We start from the raw sequence: 21,133 nt of genomic DNA on the forward strand, positions 1-21,133 counted from the left end.
GCGGGTGAGTCCCCTTGTAGGGCATTGTAGAACAAGAAGTCATAGCCTTAGAAAAGAGGTAGCAAATTTTAAACGGAGTTGCGGAGAAACTACTTATCCCAAAGTCTGAACCTGTGGAATTCGCTATCTCAGAGTGCGGTGGATGTTGGGACAGTGAGTAAATTTACGGAGGAGTTTTAATTGGTTTTTTAATTGATTTTTAATTGGTAATTGGTTGAAGGGCTGTGGAGAATGGGCAGGACGGCGGAGTTAATGATCGAAAGGCGGAGCAGACTCGATGGGCCAAATGGCTGAATTCTGTTCCTTCATCTTATGAACTTATGAATCATATTGTGGTTCACCAGTTTCTTAGATTTTGTGTATTGGATGTTCCTTACAGCAATGTAGAGATGTCACTAGTTTCTGAGTGTTTACCAGGTTCATTTACAGCACTTCATAATATATCAGGAATCACAAAATGCCCACGCTCATGCTTGTCCCAGTTCCAGTTTTCAGGTGTTTCAGATACCTTAGCTCAGAGTCAACACCCAGGCTGAAAACATCAAGCACATTGAGCACAGATCAATTATCAGAATAACATAATCAAACATACAATGAATAAACCATTGAACACTCTACCTCACATGGGCAACCTTTTGCTGGAAGGACACACATGGGGAAAACAAGAACACCCCATCTGAGGGGTCACGAGCGCCTGGTGGATGGTTGTGTCAGCTTGGCAATACTTCAAGGACCCTTAGTGAGCGAAGTACAAGCTGAACAGTTGATTCAAGACCATTGCTTAATGGATGAACGTTGACTCGGATTTTGTGGTCAGCTTGGTGGTGATAGGACTCCCACTGGCATTGAATAAATCTCCGCACAAACCTGTCACCATCGCCCGCCCTGGTGAGAATTTCAGCTGCCTTGAGAGCGGGATCTCCTCCTCGCATTGGCTGCAGTGGGGGCTGGTAATACTATTTAACGAAGGAGAGAACTTGTTCATGGGAAGTAACTGCTGAAAAAAACAGTATGAAATGAAATGAAAATGAAAATGGCTTATTGTCACAAGTCGACTTCAAATGAAGGTACTGTGAAAAGCCCCTAGTCGCCACATTCCGGCGCCTGTTCGGGGAGGCCGGTACGGGAATTGAACCGCGCTGCTGGCCTGCCTTGGTCTGCTTCCAAAGCCAGCGATTTAGCCCAGTGTGCTATAAACCAGCCCCTAAACCAGAATAAAACAGGCGGTGGAAAATCGCATTGAGCAGACAAGATTAATTTTGCAAAATAATTTCACAGCATTAAAAATGTAGACATATTTTTCGCTAAGCGCAATGGTTTTGATCAGATCATTCACTCAAAAATCGACAAAGGAACAAAAAAAAATGTTAACAAGTCTTGATAAATCGTGCGACTCGACCAATGTAGTCTACCTCATACGCTGCAGGAAAGGATGTCCCGAAGCGTGGTACATTGGCGAGACCATGCAGACACTGCGACAACGAATGAACGGGCAACGTGCGAGAATCACCTGGCAGGAATGTTCCCTTCCAGTCGGGGAACACTTCAGCAGTCAAGGGCATTCAGCCTCTGATCTCTGGGTAAGCGTTCTCCAAGGCGGTCTTCAGGACACGCGACAACGAAGAATTGCCGAGCAAAAACTTATAGCTAAGTTCTGCACACATGAGTGCGGCCTCAACCGGGACCTGGGATTCATGTTGCATTACATTCACCCCCCACCATCTGGCCTGGGCTTGCAAAATCCTACCAACTGTCCTGGCTTGAAACAATTCACACCTCTTTAACCTGGGGTTACCCCTCTCCCTGGATCTGGATTTAATTACCTGCAAATGCTCGCATTCCAAGCATTGTCCAGCATCTCTGACTTTGTCTATATAAATGTTTCTGCAACATACCTCTCCATTCACCTGAGGAAGGAGCTGCGCTCCGAAAGCTCGTGTTTGAAACAAACCTGGTGGACTTTAACCTGGTGTTGTGAGACTTCTTAAAGAAAAGTACAGCAACGGAACAGGCCCTTCAGACCTCCAAGCCCGTGACGACCATGCTGCCCGTCTTAACTAAAATCTTCTACACTTCCTGGGTCCATATCCCTCTATTCCCATCCTATTCATGTATTTGCCAAGATACCCCTTAAATGTCACTATCGCCCCAGCTTCCATCACCTCCTCCGACAGCGAGTTCCAGGCACCCACTACCCTCTGTGTAAAAAACTTGCCTCGTACATCTCCTCTAAACCTTGCCCCTCGCACCTTAAACCTATGCCCCCTAGTAATTGACCCCTCTACCCTGGGGAAAAGCCTCTGACTATCCACTCTGTCTATGCCCCTCATAATTTTGCAGACTTCTATCAGGTTGCCCCTCAACCTCCGTCGTTCCAGTGAGAACAAACCAAGTTTATTCAACCTCTCCTCATAGCTAATGTCTTCCATACCAGGCAACATCCTGGTAAATCTCTTCTGTACCCTCTCTAAAGCCTCTACATCCTTCTGGTAGTGTGGCGACCAGAATTGAACACTATACTCCAAGTGTGGCCTAACTAAGGTTCTATACAGCTGCAACATGACTTGCCAATTCTTATACTCAATGCCCCGCCCAATAAAGGCAAGCATGCCGTATGCCTTCTTGACTATCTTGTCCACCTTTGTTGCCCCTTTCAGTGACCTGTGGACCTGTACAACTAGATCTCTCTGACTTTCAGTACTCTTGAGGGTTCTACCATTCACTGTATATTCCCGACCTGCATTAGACCTTCCAAAATGCATTACCTCACATTTGTCCGGATTAAACTCCATCTGCCATCTCTCCGCCCAAGTCTCCAAACGATCTAAATCCTGCTGTATCCTTTGACAGTCCTCATCGCTATCCACAATTCCACCCTTTGTGTCGTCTGCAAACTTACTAATCAGACCAGTTACCTTTTCCTCCAAATTATTTATATATACTACGAACAGCAAAGGTCTCAGCACTGATCCCTGCGGAACACCACTAGTCACAGCCCTCCAATTAGAAAAGCACCCTTCCATTGCTAGTCTATGCCTTCTATGACCAAGCCAGTTCTGTATCCACCTTGCCAGCTCACCCCTGATACAGTGTGACTTCACCTTTTGTACCAGCCTGCCATGAGGGACCTTGTCAAAGGGCTCGCTGAAGTCCATATAGACAACATCCACTGCCCTACCTGCATCAATCATCTTTGTGACCTCTTCGAAAAACTCTATCAAGTTAGTGAGACACGACCTCCCCTTCACAAAACCGTGCTGCCTCTCGCTAATACGTCCATTTGCTTCCAAATGTGAGTAGATCCTGTCTCGAAGAATTCTCTCCAGTAATGTTAAAAGGAAAGCTTAAAGGATTACTTAGTGTTGTATTCTTTGGGGGTTGCATTTGAATTAATGGTTGCTAAGATGTTCACTGTATGTTTTAAAAAGGTTAACTTGAGTTCATAGAATAAACAGTGTTTTGCTTAAAAAAATGCTTTTCCATTTCTGCTGTACCACACCTGTAGAGTGGGCCATGTGCTCCCCATACCACAATCTATTAAAAGTTGTGGGTCAGGTGAACTCCATGATACACTTTGGGGTTCTCTAAACCCTGGCCCATAACACTCTCGCCAGCAGCAATGTGTTAATAATCAGATCACCTGTGTCTGTGGTGCTGTTTCAGGGTTAAATATTGACAGGACACTGGGGAAAATTTGTTGTTCTTTTTCTTTTTCCCTCAGCATTGCCACAGGATGTTTTTCACCCACTCAAGAGAGAGAGAGAGAGAGAGAGAGTAAAGGGCCTTAGTTTAATGCCCAATTGAAAGACAGCACCTCCAACTGCACCTCCTCTGTACTGCACTGGAGTTCCTGGAGTGGGATTCCAGAGGGGTACCATTCCATTCAGGGTGGCACGCCGACGCAGTGGTTGGCACAGCTGCTTCACAGCACCAAGGACCCGGGTTGGATTCCGACCACGCGTGGCTATCTGCGTGAGGTTTCCTCCGGGTGCTTTCTCCCCGTGTCTGTGTGGGTTTCCTCATGGGTGCCCATGCTAAATTGGCCCTAGGTGGGATTGCGGGGATAAGGCGGGGGATTGGGCCTGTGCAGGGTGGTGCTATTTCCGACAGTTACTGCAGACTCGATGGGCTGAATTACCTCCTTCTGCACTGTAGGGATTCGATGATACCTCAGTACTTCACAAGCACTTTCCGAGTGGGACCCCATTTAATAATAATAATATATTTATTGTCATAAGTCGGCTCACATTAACACTGCAATGAAGTTACTGTGAAAATCCCCTAATTGCCACATTCCAGCCCCTGTTCGGGTACACGGAGGGAGAATTCAGAATGTCCAATTCACCTAACAGCATGTCTTTCGGGATTTGTGGAAGGAAACCGGAGCACCTGGAGGAAACCCACGCAGACACGGGGAGAATGTGCAGACTCCGCACAGACAGTGACCCAAGCAGGAATTGAAGCTGGGACCCTGGCGCTGTGAAGCAACAGTGCTAACCACTGTGCTAACGTGCCGCCCAATTTGAACCTTTGTAGTCGTCGCGACCCCTCAGTGGGAGTTCTGACAACAGGGATAGGTTCACCTGTGAGGATGGGACCTGTGGGGAGGGAGGGGCAGTGAGGGGGTGACTTGTGAGAGTGGTACGGGGAGTGCTTTAATCTTCACATATTTTTAAAACTCACCTATAATGCAGTAGTATTCTGAAGTGGGTGGTGATAGGGCTGGTTTAGCTCACTGGGCTAAATCGCTGGCTTTTAAAGCAGACCAAGCAGGCCAGCAGCACGGTTCGATTCCCGTACCAGCCTCCCCAGACAGGCGCCGGAATGTGGCGACTAGGGGCTTTTCACATTAACTTCATTGAAGCCTACTCGTGACAATAAGTGATTTTCATTTCATTTCAAGTAAGTTAAAAGTGGGTCAAATTTCTATAAAGTTAATATTAACCTATAGGAGCCCGTACCCACCACCCATCGCCATGGTCCCTCATACCCCTACCATCAATCTTTGCCCTTATCCCCTACATATCACTTCACCTAGTATTCTCTGATTCTTCCTGGATTTTATTCTTAGGCAGCCTGACAGTTCCTTGACAACTTAATAGTTCCTGGACAGCTTGACAGTTCCTTGGCAGCTCAACAGTTCCTTGACAGCTTGACAGTTCCGACAAGTTTGTGCATAGTCATGTCTAATTCTAACAATCCCAAAAGGTGCGTTACCTCTTCGAAAGGTGTCACGGAACCCTAGCCAGAGGGGTACCTTACTTCAGTGCTTCCAGAAGGAAAACTGCAACAACGGGGGGGGGGGGGGGGGGGGGGGGGGGACACGAATTTTAAATCTGATATTTTTAAAAACGTGCCTGGTTTTCTGGAGCTGGAATCAGGTCTCAAGCGTCCATCAACCATTCAGGCCATACCCACCTCTTTAAAAAGGGGGAGTTTGTAAAAAGGCCTCACATTCTGTTAACATTCAATCGGAGCTCTTGCAGAGCACAAAATCTCGACCCCGGTTCGGGGTGATGGATCCCAGTTTGAGAAGCCCTGCCGTACCTCCCCAAAGTGTGAGTCACCTATGGGATCCATCAAGTTCACAGCTCCTCTTGCCTGGTCTGTCCTGCGCACTCTGGGATTCACATAATGAGGGTTCAAAACTCAGACGTCATTGGAGGCGGCTGGTGATAGAAATGAACAGCTGCCTCGGCAAATTGCGCTTGTGTGCCCCGGCCGGCTCCAGTCCCGGCCCTGTGAATCACAGAATCTTTACAGTGCAGAAGAAGGCCATTCAACCCATTGAGTCTGCACTGGCCCCCTTGAAAGAACACCCTATCCTACCCCACGCCCGATCCTCGTAACACCATAGCCCCACCTAACCTGCCCATCCCTGGACACTAAGGGGCAATTTATCATGGCCAATCCACCTAACCTGCACGTCTTTGGACTGTGGGAGGAAACCGGAGCACCCGGAGGAAACTCACGCAGACGCGGGGGAGAACGTGCAGACTCCGCGCGGCAGTCACCCAAGGCCTGAATCGAACCCGGACCAATGACTCCGCGAGGCAGCAGTGCTAACCACTGTGCTTCCATGCCCCCCACCAGCATCAGCACGATGGGCTGAATGGCCCCATTCTGAACCACGATCCTATGAATTCAGAAACAGAGAGGGAATTGAAGCAGCTGAGTGTGGGGCTGGCCAACAGAAAAACCATTTACTCCCTAAACAGTCAGGGCAGGCCTTAAACAATCCATTGTTTGAAGAAGAAAACAAATTTCATTTAAAAACGTATCACTTAACCAATATGATAATAGATCGGGGTGGGGGGAGGGAACACTGAGGTAAAGGGGACAGAATAGGCTGCATCTGATCAAGGTGAATGCTCCAGGCAGGAGTCGAGATCTTTACCTCTGCCTAATGTGTATTTCATTTCTTCTGATGTGTGAAACCCAATTCCTTTCCATTTTATACTGACGGTGATAACGATAATAATAATTGGCTTTCTATCGGAGAATAGTGCTCCCATCAGTGGGAAGTCCAGTTTAAGATGAAGACTTGCTCAAGGACACATGTGCCCGCACTGTCTGCACAATGGGAATGAACGGATTGCGGCAGGATTAGTCAAAATTTCTGTCTTTGCGGGTCACTTAGGCATCTCTGCGTTACCCTCCTGGTGGGGCCCGTTTACTATCTAAATCTGTGCTCCCATTAATCTCCACAGATCGCAGGCTGACAGCTCATTGTGATCCCGCTGCTTTTCCCTGTTGACCAGCAGTTCCTACATCCCAATAATTGAGAGAGGAAAGTCGAATCTGACTCATCTACGATGCCCCACACAGCCAAGTAGCCCCTTGACCATACAAAGGCTCAGGCATGGACAAGGATGAGGTATCCGAGAGCTGCCAATACCTCCAGAGGGATGTACATGGCAACAACCACAAATCCACCAGAATATTGAATTGTGTAGCCAGTCAGAGTCAAATTCTATCAAATATCAGGACAGGTTGCACAGACTAGATTTATATTCCCATGCGTTTGGAGGGTTAGCACAGTTGCTTCACAGCTCCAGGGTCCCAGGTTCGATTCCCGGCCTGGGTCACTGTCTGTGCGGAGTCTGCACGTTCTCCCCGTGTCTGCGTGGGTTTCCTCCGGGTGCTCCGGTTTCCTCCCACAAGTCCCGAAAGACGTGCTGTTGGGTAATTTGGACATTCTGAATTCTCCCTCTGTGTACCCGAACAGGCACCGGAGTGTGGCGACTAGGGGCTTTTCACAGTAACTTCATTGCAATGCTTTTTTTAAAATTTAGACTACCCAATTCATTTTTTTTCCAATTATGGGGCAATTTAGCATGGCCAATCCACCTACCCTGCACATCTTTGGGTTGTGGGGGCGAAACAGACTCAAACACGGGGGGAATGTGCAAACTCCGCACGGACAGTGACCCAGAGCCGGGGTCTGCAGGGGGTTGGGGGGGGGGGGGGGGGTTTGCTGTGGCATTGGCCAATTGCAAATTTCAAAATCTGTGATTGATGGATCTTTGTTGGAAAGGGGTATTGAGGATTGGGGAGCCCAGATGAGTAGCTGGATTTAAGATATGAATTATGCACATTCTAGGCGAAGGAAAATAAGGCTCAAGGGACTAATCTTGAGCACAGTGGGTAACACTGTTGCTTCACAGCTCCAGGGTCCCAGGTTCGATTCCCGATTTGGCTCACAGTCTGTGTGGAGTCTGCGCGTTCTCCCCGTGTCTACGTGGGTTTCCCCCGGGTGCTCCGGTTTCCTCCCACAAGTCACCCGAAGGTCCTCCCCTGATGCTCCGCCCCCGATGGGACGACTTCCCGACGGCGTGGATCCCTCGTGGTCTGAGGTTTCGTCAACCTCGCGTGGTGGCTGCGGACTGTGTATAGCGCCACCACAGTTGGGGGTGGGGGGCAGAGAGACGTTCCGCTGTCCGGGGGGGGGGCTTTGGCGGGGGTTGGGGGGACTGGCGGTGGGGTGGTCCGGGGGGTGGCGAGGGAGATTACAGGGGGGCACTATCTGGCAGGCTGGGTCCGCGAGCGGCCGGCGCCGTGTTGTACGCCGCTGCAGGTCGCCAAGGTGCGCATGCGCGGCTACGGACCCATCAATCCTCCAGCCGTGATGATGAAGTTGACCATCTGCCAGTGCTTTGATCGCTGATGTCTCCAGGAGGTTTTGACTTCATCTTTTTGCCGGAGCTGGTGTTCCACATTTGGAGAGCAGGAGAATCCCATTGGAGTTGCAATTCCCAACTCCTTCCGTTCTGATAGTTCCTTTCCAGAGTCGGGAGTCATTTCCAACCCTGGTATTAAAGTACACATAGAGGGTAATCTTATCTTCCTTAGGAACGGTGAGTATTGTGTCCAGGATGGAGCCTTCTTTGGATTTGGCATTGGCATCAAGGGTTGGGGCCGAAGGCACTCACGACTACTGGTTCTTGGCAAGTTGGAGACGGAAGGTCATGAGGCGATCGTTGATGCCGACAGGGGGCTCTGAAAGTCGGTTGATGAGTTAGTTCTTGATGGCGCCCAAAGCTGACCCTCAGCATTTCCGCTCCAGAAGAAGGTGTAACAACCGCCATCTTCCCTAAGCTGTCCTTCAGGTCTATTGCAGGGCAGCGACGTCAATGTTGAAGTGCCTGAATTCACGGCAACAAGGGCTGTTCTCCATTCCGGTTGATTGATTTGCCCATTATCCACGAGGGTTCGTACATTCCATGTTCCGAAATTGAGTTTAATGTTGATTTTCTGACCACAGGTAGATGAGCTGCTGCGTGTGGTTTTCCAGTCAGGCTGGGGATGGAACAGGCTATTTTTAGGGCACCTTTGAAATGCCCTTTCCCCATGCGGGGTGAGGAGAGCGGATCCTGAAGAGGGCTGCTCGGTCATGGGGTGAAAGCTGCCGGAATGCTCTCCTGTTCCGATTCCAAGAGCGAAACGACTGAATCGAACTCCACCACCCATGTGCCGGCCCGAAGCTAGGGACTTCCCCACCTCACGGTCCTGTCCCTTTCACCTCTCGCCGATCGCTGGCTGTTCATCCAGCACCTGGGCTTTTTAACCTTGAGAGGCAACAGCTGAGATGTGTGATGGAACCATCAATTCACCAGACACGTGTTTCTGATGTGAATCTAGGCTTTAATCGACTTACTTCAGAGCCAGCCTGTTACCTGTCGATGAACCCGTAGTGACCCAGGCTGACTCTGGACACGGGTATTTATACAGCTGCACTAGGGGGAGGAGTCGTGGGCGGAACCAAGGGTGGAGCCCTGTACAAGTTCCTAAGTGCTGCCAGAGCTACTCCCCCTAGTGGTAGGACAGCGCTACTGCGCTTACAAAGACAGTGTGAATTAACATATATATTAACATATATTACATTCACCACATTCACCCCTTCAAAAAAATCAAGTCCGGCGGGGGTGGTGGTCTAGTCTATAAAGTCAGTCTGTCCGGCGGTCGAATTGTCCGCTGAGATCTGCGGATCACCGGGGTTGCAGCCTCTTGCGGTGGCTGGATGTGTGTAGTGTGCTGGGGTACGATGGGGGACTCCAGGGAGGGTTGTATCCGAGTTTCATACTCTCCTGGTTTGACTGGGGACTGGGGGCGCTGGGGGCTGGCCGGCGCGGGGGCGCGGAACTGGTGGAGCAAGCTCGTGGGCTCGGGAGCACAAGGGGGCGGCAGCATGGGATGTAGGGTGCGAGGTCCTTCTGTGGGGGTAGAGGGGGCGCTGGATCCGGCGGGTGCCAGATCCCGGAGGGATACAGTGTCCTGAGGGCTGTCAGGGAACTCGACAAATGCGTACTGGGGGTTGGAGTGGAGCAGACGCACCTTCTCAACAAGGGGATCGGTTTTGTGCGCCCTGACGTGTTTCCTCAGGAGTACAGGGCCCGGCATCCTCAGCCATGCCGGAAGTGAGACCCCCGTGGTAGTGCCCCTGGAAAAAATGAAGAGCCTCTCGTGAGGGGTCTGGTTGGTCGCCGTACACAAAAGGGACCTAATAGCGTGGAGCGCGTCTGGGAGGACTTCCTGCCACTGGGAGACTTGGAGCTTTCTAGACCGGAGGGTCAGTAGGATGGCCTTCCAGACCGTCGCGTTCTCCCTCTCCACCTGCCCGTTCCCCCTGGGGTTGTAGCTGGTAGTCCTGCTCGAGGCGATGCCCTTGTCGAGCAGGTACTGATGCAGGTCGTCGCTCATGAAGGATGAACCCCGGTCGCTGTGTACGTAGCTGGGGAAACCAAACAGGGTGAAGATGCTATGCAGGGCCCTAATGACTGTGTGGGAGGTCATGTCGGGGCACGGGATAGCGAATGGGAAACGGGAGAACTCGTCTACGACGTTTAAGAAGTAAACGTTCTTGTTAGTTGAGGGGAGTGGCCATTTGAAATCAATCGCGAGGCGTTCAAAGGGCCTAGAAGCCTTGACCAGGTGGGCCCTTTCTGGTCTATAGAAGTGCGGTTTGCACTCCGCACAGATCGGGCAGTCCCTGGTGATTGCTTTTACCTCCTCGTTGTAGAAAGGCAGGTTTCGGGCCCTGATGTAGTGGGTGAGCCGGGTGACCCCCGGGTGGCAGAGGTCATTGTGGATGCTTTTTAATCGGTCGATCTGCACGCTGGTGCATGTCCCGCGGGATAGGGCATCCGGAGGCTCGTTGAGCTTCCCGGGTCGATATTTGATAACGTAATTGTAGGTGGAGAGTTCGATCCTCTACGTCAGAATTTTATCGTTTTTTATTTTGCCCCTTTGCGAGTTGTCGAACATGAAGGCAACCGATCTTTGGTCGGTGATGAGGGTGAACCTCCTACCTGCGAGGTAGTGCCTCCAGTGACGGATAGCCTCCACAATGGCTTGTGCCCCTTTCTCGACTGAAGAGTGTCGGAGTTCTGAAGTGGAGAGGGTACGGGAGAAAAATGCAACTGGTCTCCCTGCCTGATTTAACGTGGCTGCAAGAGCTATCTCTGAGGCGTCGCTCTCTACCTGGAATGGGGTGGATTCACCCACCGCCCGCAAGGCCGCTTTGGCGATGTCCTCCTTGATGCCGTCGAAGGCCTGGCGTGCCTCGGCTGACAGGGGAAATCGTGTGGTCCTAAAGAGTGGGTGGGCTTTGTCCGCATATTGAGGGACCCACTGGGCGTAGTAGGAAAACAATCCCAAGCACCGTTTGAGGGCCTTGGGACAATGAGGAAGTGGGAGTCGGGGTCCGGGTCCGGGCCCAGGACTCCGTTTTCCACAACATAGCCGAGGATGGCTAGTCTGGATGTGCGGAAAACGCATTTCTCCTTGTTGTACGTGAGATTCAGTTTCTCTGCCGTCTGGAGAAAATGGTGGAGGTTGGCGTCGTGGTCCTGCTGGTCATAGCCGCAGATGGTGACATTGTCCAAGTACGGAAACGTGGCCCGCAGCCCGTACTGGTCCACCATTCGGTCCATTGCTCGTTGGAACACCGAGACCCCATTGGTGATGCCGAAAGGGACCCGGAGGAAATGGAAGAGGCGGCCATAGGCCTAGAATGCCGTGTAGTGGCGGTCCTCCGGGCGGATTGGGAGCTGGTGGTATGCAGACTTCAGATCCACCGTGGAAAAGAGCCGGTACTGGGCGATCTGGTTTACCATGTCTGCAATCCTGGGGAGGGGATACGCGTCGAGGAGCGTAAATCTATTTATGGTCTGACTGTAGTCAACCACCATATGGAATTTTTCCCCAGTCTTAACGACCACCACCTGAGCTCTCCAGGGACTATTGCTGTCTTCTATAACCCCCTCACTGAGTAGCCTTCGGATCTCTGCTCTGACAAATACCCTATCCTGCAGGCTATACCGCCTGCTACGAGTGGCTACGGGTTTACAGTCCTTAGTGAGATTGGCAAAGAGAGGAGGGGGGGAATTCGCAGCGTAGCGAGGCTGCAGATCGTGAGTGGGGGCAGGGGCCCTCCGAAGCTGAGGGTGAGGCTCTTGAGGTTGCACTGGAAGTCTAGGCCTAATAAAGAGTGGCCACAGAGTTCGGGCAAAACGTAGAGTTTGAATTTCGAGTAACTAACCTTGGATTGTGAGTGTCGCGGCGGTGCGCCCCTGGATCTGGACCGAGTGGGAGACTGAAGCGAGCGCGATAGTTTGCTGCGCGGGGAAAACGTGGAGCGAACAGCGTCTTACCAGGTCTGGATGTATAAAGCTCTCTGTGCTCCCGGAGTCGAAGAGGCATGGCGTTTTGTACCCGTTGATATGGACCTCTGCCATCGAGTTTCGTAGATTCTTTGGTCGTGATTGGTCCAGGGTGACCGCGCTGAGTTGCGGGTAGTCGGCGGCTCGAGCAGCTGTGCTGGAGTGGCCCCGTGATGTCTGCCCTCTGAGTTCATAGTTTAGTTCGAATTCCTCCGCTGAGTTGTCCGAGCACGGAGATGCTGATCGGGCCCGTGGATCGCACGTGGCGGGCGGCGAGGAAGATGGCGTCCAAGATGGCGGCCCCCATGAGTCGCATGTGGCTGGAGGGGGCGGAGTCGGGGCATAGGCCGCAGCGTTTCGGGCCCCGTGGGGCTGCGAGTGAGGGAAGCGGTTACTGCGAGTTGCTGGGGAGTTGGAAGCTGGGGCCCTTTATGCGAGGCACACTCTTGCGTAATGCCCTTTTCGCCCGCAGCTGCTGCAGGTCGCGTTGCGGGCCGGGCAGTGCTGCCGCGGGTGCTGATTCTGGCCGCAGAAATGGCAGGCTGGGGCAGCATAGTGGCTGGCTGGAGCAGCATAGTGGCTGGCTGGGGCAGCATAGTGGCAGGCTGGAGCAGCATTGTGGCTGGGGCAGCATAGTGGCTGGAGCAGCACAATGGCTGGCTGGGGCAGCATAGTGGCTGGCTGGGGCAGCATGGTGGCTGGCTGGAGCAGCATAGTGGCTGGCTGGGACAGCATAGTGGCTGGCTGGAGCAGCATAGTGGCTGGCTGGGACAGCATAGTGGCTGGCTGGAGCAGCATAGTGGCTGGCTGGAGCAGCATAGTGGCTGGCTGGAGCAGCATAGTGGCTGGAGCAGCATAGTGGCTGGCTGGAGCAGCATAGTGGCTGGCTGGGGCAGCATGGTGGCTGGAGCAGCATAGTGGCTGGCTGGAGCAGCATAGTGGCTGGCTGGGATAGCATAGTGGCTGGCTGGAGCAGCATAGTGGCTGGCTGGGGCAGCATGGTGGCTGGAGCAGCATAGTGGCTGGCTGGAGCAGCATAGTGGCTGGCTGGGGCAGCATGGTGGCTGGAGCAGCATAGTGGCTGGCTGGAGCAGCATAGTGGCTGGCTGGGATAGCATAGTGGCTGGCTAGGGCAGCATGGTGGCTGGGCGGCCGCGTAGCACAGGCCTGGGGGAGTCGCTGGTCGGGGGCCCATTATTGGGTCGCGGGGTCTGCGGCGAACGAGTTAAGGCTGCGGAAGGAGACCTCCATCGTGGTCGCATCTTCCACAGTCATTTCTAAGTCCTGGGCCCCCTTTTCCAGCAGTCGTTGGCACACATAGTTAGACCTGAGGCCCGCTACAAAAATATCGCGTACCGCCAATTCCCTGTGTTCAGCCGCAGTAACCACTTGGTAATTACAGTCATTGGACAAATTATTAAGTTCTCTTAGGAATTCGGCGAGTGATTCCGTAGGCCGCTGACGGCGAGTCGTGAACACATGGCGAGCATAAACTTCATTAATGGGCCTTACATACATTTTTTCGAGAACTGCTAGCACCGCAGTATATGAACTGGCCGAGTTTAGTTGCGTAGAGATTCTATGGCTCACCCTCGCGTGCAGTAGACTTAGCTTCTGATCCTCTGTAGTTTCGGCTGTGCTCGCTTCGGCCAGGTAGGCCTTGAAACACCGCATCCAGTGGGAGAAGATTTCTTTAGCCTCTGCATCCTGCGGGTTGAGTTCCAGGCGTCCAGGCTTGAGGGCCGATTCCATAATCGATCTTTACTGTTCTTAAGTCGATTAAATTGATGGAACCATCAATTCACCAGACACGTGTTTCCAATGTGAATCTAGGCTTTAATCGACTTACTTCAGAGCCAGCCTGTTACCTGTCGATGAACTCGCAGTGACCCAGGCTGACTCTGGACACGGGTACTTATACAGCTGCACTAGGGGGAGGAGTCATGGGCAGAACCAAGGGTGGAGCCCAGTACAAGTTCCTAAGTGCTCCCAGCGCTACTCCCCCTAGTGGTAGGACAGCGCTACTGCGCTTACAACAACAGTGTGAATTAACATATATATTAACATATATTACATTCACCACAATGTGATCGTAAATAAGAAAGGAAACGGTAAGAAAACAGTAAAGCTGGAAAGTAAAATAAATTGGGGACTACGATGAGGTTCTTTTTACAACACCTGCCAGACCACTGCCATCTGGAAGGTCACGGGCAGTAGACACATGGGGAACACCACCACCTGGAGGTTCCCCACCAAGTCACTCACCATAAGGCCATGAGATATAGGAGCAGAATTAGGCCACTCGGCCCATCGAGTCTACTCTGCCATTCAATCATGGCTGATATTTTCTCATCCCCATTCTCCTGCCTTCTCCCCATAACCCCTGATCCTCTTATTAACCAAGAACCTACCTATCTCTCAAGCACCTATCTATCTCACCACCCTGATTGGAAATATATCGCCATTCCTTCACTGTCGCTGGGTCAAAATCCTGGATCTCCCTCCCTAACAGCACTGTGGGTGTACCTACTTCGACTGCAGCAGTTCATGAAGGCAGCTCATCAGCACCTTCTCAAGGCCAACCCTAGTTGCCCTGGAGGAGGTGGCAGTAAGCTGCCTTCATGAATTGCTGCAGTCGAAGTAGGTACACCCACAGTGCTGTTAGGGAGGGAGTCTCATAATTGTGACCCAGTGACAGTGAAGGAACGGCGATATATTTCCAAGTCAGGGTGGTGAGTGGCTTCCAGGGGAACCTCCAGGTGGTGGTAGGTCTACTCTCCTTGTCCTTCCAAGAGGTCACGTTGCGGGTTTGGAAGGTGCTGTTGAAGGAGCCTGCAATGCACCTTGTAGATTGGACACACTGCTGCTACTGTGCAGCGTTGGTGGAGGGAGTGAATGTTTCGGTTGGTGAATGGGGTGCTGATCAAACTGGCTGCTTTGTGTCAGTTCAACAGGTAATAATAATAACCTTTATTGTCACAAGTAGGCTTACATTAACATTGCAATGAAGTTACTGTGAAAAGCCCCTAGTCGCCACATTCCGGAGCCTGTTCGGGTACACAGAGGGAGAATTCAGAATGTCTAAATTATCTAACAGAGCGTCTTTCGGGACCTGTGGGAGGAAACCAGAGCACCCAGAGGAAACCCACGCAGACACGGGGAGAACGTGCAGACTCTGCACAGACAGTGACCCAAGCCGGGAATCGAACCTGGCACCGTGGCGCTGTGAAGCAACAGTGCTAACCACTGTGCTGCCGTGTCGCCCACGGTAGGGAAGGCAATTGGAATGTTGGCCTTTATTTCAAAGGGAATGAAATATGAATTGGGTTGTGGGGGCGAAATATGAAAATAGGGAAGTCTGACTAATAGTATCCAAGGCACTAGTTAGACGGCACCTGGAATATTGTGAACAGTTTTGGTCCCTTTATCTTAGGAAAGATATTTTGGCATCGGAGGCCGTCCAGAGAAGGATCACTAAGATGATCCCGGGCATGGGGGGAATTTCTTATGTGGAGAGGTTGAGTAGGGCCTGTACCCATTGGAATTTCGGAGAATGAGAGGCGACCTTATTGAGGCATATCGGATTCTCAGGGGGGTTTGACAGGGTCGATGCTGAGAGGTTGTTTCCCCTTGTGAGAGAGTCTAGGACCAGAGAGCAGAATCTCAGATTAAGCGAGTCGCCCATTTAAGACAGAGATGAGGAGGAATTTCTTCTCTCAGAGGGTATTCTTTACCGTAGAGAGCTGTAGAGGCTGGGTCGTTAGGTATGTACAAGGCTGAGATGGACAGATTTTTAATCGGTGAGGGAATCAAGGGTTCTGGGGATAAAGTAGGGAAAGTGGCGTTGAAGATTATCACATCAGATCAGCCATGATCTCATTGAATAGTGGAGAATACTTGATGGGCCGAATGGCCCACATCCGCTCCTACGTCTTATGGCCTTATGGATGGTGTCGAGCTTCTTGAGTGTTGTTGGAACTGCACTCACCCAGCCAAGTCAAAGACAAATCAAACCCCCATCACATTCCTGACCTATGCCTTGTAGGTGATGGCTGGGCTTTGTGGGGGGGGGGGGGGGGGGGGGGGGGCGTCAGGAAGTGAGTTACTCGCTTGGTCAAGGGGGTAGGTTTTAAGGAGCGTCCTAAAGAGGGAAGGTGAAGCAGAGAAGAGGAAAGGATTAGGGAGGGAATTCCAGAGCTTGGGACCCAGACAGCTGAGTGCGCAAACGGGGGAGAGTCCAAAAGTGGGGAGGTGCAGAGTTCACAGGGGGCTGTAGGGGTGGAGGAGGAGGCTCTGGAGATAGGGACGGGCCAGGTCACGGAAGGATTTAAACAGGGGGATGAGGGCAGCACGGTGGCACAGTGGTTAGCATTGCTGCCTCACGGCGCTGAGGACCCGGGTTCGAATCCCGGCCCTGGGTCACTGTCCGTGTGGAGTTTGCACATTCTCCCCGTGTCTGCGTGGGTTTCTCACCCACAACCCAAAGATGTGAAGGGTAGGTGGATTGGGTACGCTAAATTGACCCTTAATTGGAAAAAATAATTGGGTACTCTAAATTTATTTAAAAAAACAGGAGGATGAGAATTTTAGAACTGAGGTGTTCTTTACACGGGAGCTCACGTTGGGTGGGTAACACGGGGACTTAGTGCAACTGGAAGAAGCTGCCCCATGTTTCCTGGTGCTGCAGTCCAAGAATATTGCGACCGGTTGAAGTATGTGGAATATTTCAGTTATGTTTCTGACATGGGAAGTTAAAACAAATGCATTTGTTTAAAGGGACAGGCTGTAACACGAGGCTACGCACTCCTTACTTTAGCTGCATTCAAACCGATGGTGGCTGAAGCAGAATTAAAGAGATAATTGGATGAGGCTGGGCAAACACCATTCACTCACCATCGAGAACGGCGCCTTTCCTTATTTTTTTGATGATATCGGTTTAACCTGTGAAATCTCGGCACATTTTGTGATTTCTTGCCTTTGGCACATGATGTTTATTCTTCGGTTTTCAGGGAATTACAGATGGAATGCAATTCCCAAAGCTACGGGGGAAAAAAACTCACGGAATCAAAACAGAATTTGACTTGTTGGGTTGTTGCAAAACCCGCATTCCTGGGAAATGGGTGATGGGGACCACACTGGTGGGGAATTCAGGTCCAACCCCTTTGACACTATGTCAATGCTGCCACCTATTGAGGAACTGCAGCACTGCATCAATCAATGAAGTGAAAAGAGACATTGATGGTAAAGGTTACAATTCAGGGGCGGTCATGAAATTGCGTCCAAAGTGTTTGTGAAATGTTACCGATTAGACCAGGCTTGATATACCGCTAAAATCTTCAGTGCCCTAGCGCAATCGCGTGTTGTAATAGGAGCAGAATTGTTTCTGTCTCCCTTCGAATTCAAATGTATTTCTTTTTTTAATTTTTCCAATTCAGCCTGGCCAATCCACCTACCCTGCACATCTTTGGGTTCTGGGGGGTGAGACCCACACAGACACGGGGAGAACGTGCAAACTCCACACGGACAGTGACCCGGGACCGGGATCGAACCTGGGTCCTCGGCGCCGTGAAACAGCAGCGCTAACCACTGCGCCACCCTTTTCGAAGGCATTTCTTGCCGTGTTTAAGAGTAGGAACCTTGTGCAGTTTTACGAATACAGTTGAAAACGGGCTTCATTATCAAAATAAAACCGAGCGTTTTTGAATAAGGTGTTCCCCCAGCAAGAGTGTTTTTAAAACTGAAATGTTACTGATTCATCTAGTTTCACACGCAGTAAATTTCAATTGAATTTATTTGTTTGAGGAAACTTTACAATTGTGCTGACTAGTGCCTCTGACCTCGGATAGTGAGCAGGATTTGAAGAACCGTCTTAAACCAACACAATCAGCCACCTCTTAACTTTAACCCTGGAGAACGTGCAAGGGAATTGAGACCAACTGGGTGTCTCTTTCAAAGAGCTGGCATCGACATAATGGGCTGAATGGCTAACCTCTGCTGTATTATTCTGACAAGATAATCAGTGTAGAAAAAAACTAATGAATCACAGAATCCCAACAGTGCAGAGGGAGGCCATTCGGCCCATTGAGTCTGCACCTACCCTCCAAGAGAGCACTCTACCTATGTCCACTCTCCCAGCCACCACGTCCCATCTGCGTAACCCCCTAACCTAACCTGGACACTAAGGGGCAATTTAGCATGGCCAATCCACCTAACCTGCACATCTTTGGACTGTGGGAGGAAACCGGAGCACCCGGAGGAAACCCACGCAGGCACTGGGAGAAATTGCAGACTCCGCACAGTCACCCGAGGCCGGAATTGAACCCGGGTTCCTGGCACTGTGAGGCAGCAATGCTAACCATTTCATACTAATTTCCAGCATTGAGACTCGTTTAAAAGCACATTTGGGTCTCGTCTCCAGAAATTTGTCTTCGTAGAATAAATGATCAACAAATAGAAGCGGTTCCCGAGTAAGGCGAAGGCGAAAGCCGAGAGGGAGTTTGACAGGTAGATGCTGAGAGGATGTTTCCTATGGTGAAGGAATCTAGAACTAGGGAGGGCACAGATTTAAGATAAGGGAGCTCCCATTGAAGACAGAGATTAGGAGGAGTGGTTTTCTCTCAAAGGGTCATGTGGAACTCTCTTCTCTTATGGGTGGCATGGTAGCACAGTGGTTAGCACTGTTGCTTCACAGCACCAGGGTCCCAAGTTCGATTTCCCTCTGGGTCACTGTCTGTGAGGAGTCTGCACGTTCTCCCTGTGTCTGCGTGGGTTTCCTCCGGGTGCTCCGGTTTCCTCCCACAAGTCCCGAAAGTGCTGTTAGGTGAATTGGACATTCTGAATTCTCCCTCTGTGTACCCGAACAGGCGCCGGAATATGGCAACTAGGGGCTTTTCACAGTAACTTCATTGCAGTGTCAATGTAAGCCTCCTTGTGGCAAGAAAGATTATTATTATTCAGCAGAGAGCAGCGGAAGCTGGATCACTGAATAAATTCAAAGGTGAGTTAGACAGATTTTTGATCGACAAGGGAGTCAAACCTTATTGGGGAGAGGGCAGGGAAGAATGTAGCACAAGTGGCTAGCACTGTAGCTTCACAGCGCCAGGGTCCCAAGTTCGATTCCAGCCTGGGTCACTGTCTGTGCGGAGTCTACACGTTCTCCCCGTGTCTGCGTGGATTTCCTCCGGGTGCTCCAGTTTCCTCCCACAGTCCAAAGGTGTGCAGGTTAGGTGGATTGGCCATGATAAATTGCCCTCAGTGTCCAATAAGGTGAGGAGGGGTTATTGGGTTACAGGTATAGGGTGGAAGTGAGGGCTTAAGTGGGTCAGTGCAGATTCGATGGGCCGAACGGCCTCCTTCTGCACTGTATGTTCTATCAATGTGGTGTTACGACCACAGTCAGACCATCCAAGAACTCATTAAATGGTGGAGCAAACTCGATGGGCTGAATGGCTTACTCCTGCTCCTGTTTCTTATGATCCTATCTTATGAAGCAGTTGGGCTTTGCGATGGATGAGTTAAGTTGGACTTTACCTTTGGATCATACATTTGAAAGGCATTTTCATTGGTGTCTGTTACATTCTAAGAGATGGAGGGTGTCTCATTGTATTGGTTCCAAAGTGGGACTCTTGAAAATTCACTTGTGTTCAAAGCAATTGAAAGGCATTTTGCATGAAATTACTCAGCCATTGATCCCTGTGCTGTCAACACGATAACAGAGGCACACGGAACAGCTGAGACTGTGATGGGGCCAGAACATCAGGGCAGAGCAAAGCGAAAAGAAGCCTCCGTGAAATTTGCTGCTATTAATAAGCTTCTTACTGGATTATTATTGTGAACTTCTTGTGGATATTAACTCTGCACTTTCTGCAGTGTCGCTAATCTCTGGTGAGGCTTTGTAATAATTTAACATTCAAAGTGTCAGCTTGGTCACTCGCCCGCCTCCGAACGAAGGTATTGGAGGAGTGAAATTCCACTCCAAGACAGAATGTCGGGAAGCACTCAGGGGCTGTTGCACTGTAGTAATAATAATAATCGCTTATCGTCACGAGTAGGCTTCAAATGAAGGTACTGTGAAAAGCCCCTAGTCGCCACATTCCAGTGCCTGTTCGGGGAGGCCGGTACGGGAATTGAACCCGCGCTGCTGGACTTGTTCTGCATGACAAGCCAGTTGTTTGGCCCACTGTGCTAAACCAGCCCCTGTTGGAGATCCTTTCAGTTCAGAGGTTAAACCGAGGCTCAGAGCTGGCTGTTTACTCACAGTCAAAGATCCCAGGATACCTTTCAAAGAAAAGCAGCGAGATCTCCTGGTGACTGCACTTCCAAATGCGATCCGACTGGCTGTGGAGCACGTTGGACTGTCCAAGGATGGGAAAAGACATTGTTAAAGTGTCGCCTCGTTCTTTCCGCTGTTGGACAATGGAAATTTTGGTTCTTCAAACACAGAGAAACATCCCAAAGCTCTTCACAGAGATGGGAGAAGAGTGGTCACTAAGCCAACATGAAGGTATAAGGCCGGGGGGGGGGGTTGCAAAAATCCAGAGCAGCACAGAGATTGATGGGTTCGTAGGCCTGAAGGCTAATAATAATAATCTTCATTATTGTCACAAGTAGCCTCACATTAACTGTTACTGTGATAATCCCCTAGCCGCCACATTCCGGCGCCTGTTCGGGTACACTGAAGGAGAATTCAGAATGTCCAATTCACCTAACAGCACGTCTTTCGGGACTTGTGGGAAAAAAACCGGAGCACCCGGAGGAAAGCCACACAGACACGGGGAGAACGTGCAGACTCCGCACAGACAGTCACCCAAGCCGGGAATCGAACCGGGACCCTGGCGCTGTGAAGCAACTGTGCTAACCACTGTGCTACCGTGCCGCCCACGCTCAACAGGTTACAGAGACAGAGAGTGTCGTAATATACACACAAGTATATGATGTGTGTACACATCATATACTGACTGACACACTGAAAG

The 21,133-nt window shown here is 50.8% G+C and overlaps 1 long non-coding RNA gene across 1 annotated transcript in view; it reads right to left on the reverse strand.

The window, feature by feature from the left end:
* Positions 1-330: 330 nt before the first annotated feature.
* Positions 331-21,133, reverse strand: part of LOC119977195 — a 75,744-nt gene continuing 54,941 nt past the window's right edge. Inside the window, exon 3 of the long non-coding RNA XR_005463137.1 lies at positions 331-532. This is a non-coding gene — a long non-coding RNA (uncharacterized LOC119977195). The remainder of the gene's footprint in view (positions 533-21,133) is intronic.

Source organism: Scyliorhinus canicula, chromosome 1, assembly GCF_902713615.1.
Source record: "Scyliorhinus canicula chromosome 1, sScyCan1.1, whole genome shotgun sequence".
Taxonomy (NCBI): domain Eukaryota; kingdom Metazoa; phylum Chordata; class Chondrichthyes; order Carcharhiniformes; family Scyliorhinidae; genus Scyliorhinus; species Scyliorhinus canicula.